Genomic DNA, 4,116 nt, shown 5'->3' on the forward strand with positions numbered 1-4,116 from the left:
ACAATAAAACTGGTTAGAGTTGGCCAGGGGGTGATGGCCCACTGCTTGGGGACTGGATGGTCGTTGTTCAGTGGGTGGTGAGGAATTGCATTGTGCATCACTTTTTTTGTATATTCTTTTATCACAATTATTATTTTCCCTTCCTTTTCTGTCCTATCATAAACAAGGGGTAATGGGTTAAAACTTAAACAGGGGAAGTTTAGATTGGATATAAGGAGGAAGTTCTTTACTGTAAAGGTGGTGAGGCACTGGAATGGGTTGTCCGAAGAAGTTGTGAATGCTCTATCCCTGTCAGTGTTCAAGGCTGTGTTGGACAGGGCCTTGAGTGACATGGTCTAGTGTGAGGTGTCCCTGCCCATGGCAGGGGAATTGGAACTGAATGATCTTAAGGTCCTTTCCAACCCTAACTATTCTACGGTTCCATGATCATAGTGGCTTTATATCAACCCACAAGTTTTTTGTTTTTTTTTTTCCAATTCTCTCCCCCATCCAACTGGGTGTGTGTATGCTTGTGTAGTGAGTGGAACAGCCATGTGGTGTTTAGCTGCCTGCTAGGTTAAACCACAACAGCATGATTCCTCGTTTTCCAGTCTGGTGTTTAAAAAAGAAGGATTTATCATGGTAAAGTATAAATACACTTCTCTGGGTGTGTAGTTTATACACAGAAACTGGTGGTGTAATATTAGAACCTCAGAGTTTACCTTCCCTATAAGTGCCTGCTCTGTTCAACTGACCCATCACACCAGAGTAATGTTTACTGTTTACCTCATTACTTGCCTAACGCAATAAGGTCAAGTAGAAATCTAAGAAAGTAATAGATTAAAATGTCTTTTCCCATGAAAGCAATGAAATCTTTCATATTCATTTCAGTAGAGCCAAGATTTTACTCTCTATATGGCATAAGAGTGTATAAGGCCTATAAAAGGATGCTCTCTAACACAGTGGTGATATCAACAGGACTCCAGGGATTAGTGGAGATAGAGAGTCCAGCTTTATGCAAACCCTATTTTAGTTTCTATAATGCTAGTGATAGAGCTCTTTCATAACCTCAATAACTTGGTCATCTCTTTATTCCCCACTCCCCTTTTGCTTATTTTGTGAATATTTATAATAGATGTGGGTAGTTACAAAAATATATTTTTTGGACTACAACAAAGCTGTTTTCAGTTAGTGAAACAGCAAAAACTTACACTTCTGAAAAGGTCCCTGTACTGTCACATTTATTTATTCTCTGGGTAAAGTAGGGCTCCATCACTCTCTTTTTTTCTGGTGGTTGGTGGGTTTTTTTAGTATCCATTCAGTTGGCTACATGCTTAGAATACACACACTAATTTCAGACCAAAGTGAATTTATTCAGCTTATTTATAAATCTGTCAGGATCAAAAGCTATGGAAAAAGAATGGTGCTACGGTATTGCATAGATTTAGGCAATACAGAGTTTGTAGGGTTGCAGTAAGGTGAAGTTGGAATTATGCTGTGTCCTTACATTTTCTTTTTCCTTTTGAGCTTTCCTGAAAGTAGATTTCTGAAGATGGGAATCACTTTATGTTTACCCCTTTGACATAGGGTCCTTGCCACAATCTCCAGCTTAGGTGTAAATCTATCTGCTTTGTAGACTCCTCAAGGGTTGCAGAGGAGTCAGGGTTTTGGCTGCCACCTCTTCCCTGCAGGTTCCTAGTTTTCTTCCTCTAGACCTGTTTCTTATGCTATTTCCTTTGACCAACTTCAATTGCTGTAGAAGGTTTAAATTCCTCTTTACAGCTGCAGTTCTCCAGGATTAAACGGGGCTAACCTATTCATTTTAAGGGTGGGAATCACCGACTCATAGCAAAAGCATTCGATAAAAAATTTGGATCAAAAGAACAGGGGACAAGCACAGCTGGCTGCCCAGGTACCTACCCACCTCTGTCCAAACATGCTAGCATGGACAACCAAGTGTTTGCCAGCTCTTGGATCCATGCCATTTCTCATTTCTTACTTCTTTCTGTCCTTGGAGACTTTTGTCATTATGTCTTACTGAGGTGTATTAAATGAGCCTCAGTTCCCTCTGCTGGACAGCTAAGCTTTCAGAGATTTGTTTCTTGATCTTCTTTTGTATTGGGTATTTGCAATGATTCATTGTACTGATAAGTGAGGAGGGTGTCATATACACTGCCCAATTGGCCAGCTGTATGGTCATAAGCCAACTCATAAAGATTCATAGAGGGTTTGTAGCATGTGGAAGGAGTCCCTGAGTTCCATGGCATCCTTTATAATTCTCATCTCACATAAGAGAAAACTAGAATGTATCTACTGCAAAATGCTGACTGAGGATGGAATTATCCCATATGCCAGGGGATTAGATGCAATAACTGTCTGGGCAGTTGTTGGTACAGTTGAGCTGCACGTAGTACATGAGGTCCTTGATTCCTAAGTATTAATGTAATACCAGTCAATTAATAGTGCCTCAAAGTATGTTTTCTTAGGATCTCTGTAGTTCAAGGGCTTGTTCTCAGCAGAATTTCACTTGGTGAGTTTATCTTTCTGTACTGCTAACATCACTAATTGGTCAGTAGCTCTTTTTTGATGTGCTTTTGCTCAGTTTTGCCACTGCCCAGCCCAGCCCCAGCCCATAGATAAATGTCTGTGTCTGCATAGACCTGCCTTTCTTTATGTGATTGTTCTTGTGCTTTGCATTCACAGAGGATCAAACACAGCATAGCTGTAGCCAAAGAATACTTATCTTGCTGTGTTCAGATGATCTAGGCAGAGGGTTATGGCTACCTGAGTCAGAGCAATCCTTTACAATTTCAGAGATCAGCAGGATGTTAGGTAATTCTTATATGGGTAAAGGGTTGACTGTAGGAAAAGCAGTTGCCTTTGCTTTGGGAAAGTATTGAACGACAGGCACAAATGAGTCAAGAGTTTCCATGATCTTTGTTCCATGCTCTCAGCCTTGGTGCAGGTTTTGCCTTTATGGGACAGTGTTATCTCATGTCGCCACTCGGTTCCGGCCTGAGCTGGCCCCTGGTGACACAGTGGAGGAGGCAGCCTGACGGCTCACCAGTGATCCCCCATCTCCATATCGCTTAGCACTCTGTCTCTAGCTTTGTTTATGCCAGCCTAGAGATACCAGCTGTATGTTTCCATTCATTACTGCCCCCATTCATTTTCGCAACACTGCTGAACACTTCAATTTCTATCGTGCAACCACTTGAGAGGACAGAAGGGTTTTTTTCCTGGATGTGTTTTGCTGCATTTTGACAAAGGACTTACAAAATGTAATATCTTATAGAGGACATAACGGACATGTAAAAGTAACACATCTTGGCAATACCAACATGCCTTTATACCCACATATGCATAGTTAAAAAAGTTAGAAGTGTTAATATGGAGAAAGGTTTTCAGTGTATCTGTTGCTTAGTTTTTACTTATTTAAATATGACCCAGGGTTTCTCTGGGTGCTGTGACCTTCTGTAGCGCAGGGTTTCAGGGCAGAGGTTGAATCTCCTTGGTTCCCAGTACCAGTTCTGCCCTGACTTAGCTGCAGGTTAACCATGTAGTTTAACACAGGTGATGCCTAACACACTTAAGTGACTAGCACACTAGTTTTTTGTCAGAGCTTTTTTAGACCCCATTGACCACATGGGTTCTCAGGTGGGTTTAGGGTTAGAGTTAGACATCTTTTTAAGCTGGAGAACCTGAAGGTCCCTAAACTGGGGACTGTTTAATATGGGACTTGCTTTCCCCAATTGTCGCATTTCCTATTATTAAGACAGAGACAGCATTTGTTTGTAATTATGCTAGGACTGTAGTTGGAATAAACTGATTATAAAGGGTTTAATTATTTCTGTGAAGCCCTTGAATGGTGCTGGACAACACATGTTACCAAAGGGCTATTTGTGTGCCAAAATCTGGGATTGTTATGTTGAAATTAGGAAATCAGTGTTTTCTGCTGTTTTCTGGTGACCTCAGGGGTCTGCTTCAGAACTGGGAATATGAGAAACCCAGCTGCAACACTCACCAGCCTGAGCTGCTGCAATGCTGATGCAGTACTCAGCAGTTTTAGAGCAATGGGTCTCTGTGAGTTGCCAGAAGCCCTTTCCCAAAGTGACTCTTATGACTGAATGTGTTAGG

The sequence above is a fragment of the Pezoporus occidentalis genome, unplaced genomic scaffold (assembly GCF_034315485.1).
Source record: "Pezoporus occidentalis ecotype Australia unplaced genomic scaffold, CSIRO_AGI_Poc_V1 ctg3, whole genome shotgun sequence".
NCBI classification, from domain to species: domain Eukaryota; kingdom Metazoa; phylum Chordata; class Aves; order Psittaciformes; family Psittacidae; genus Pezoporus; species Pezoporus occidentalis.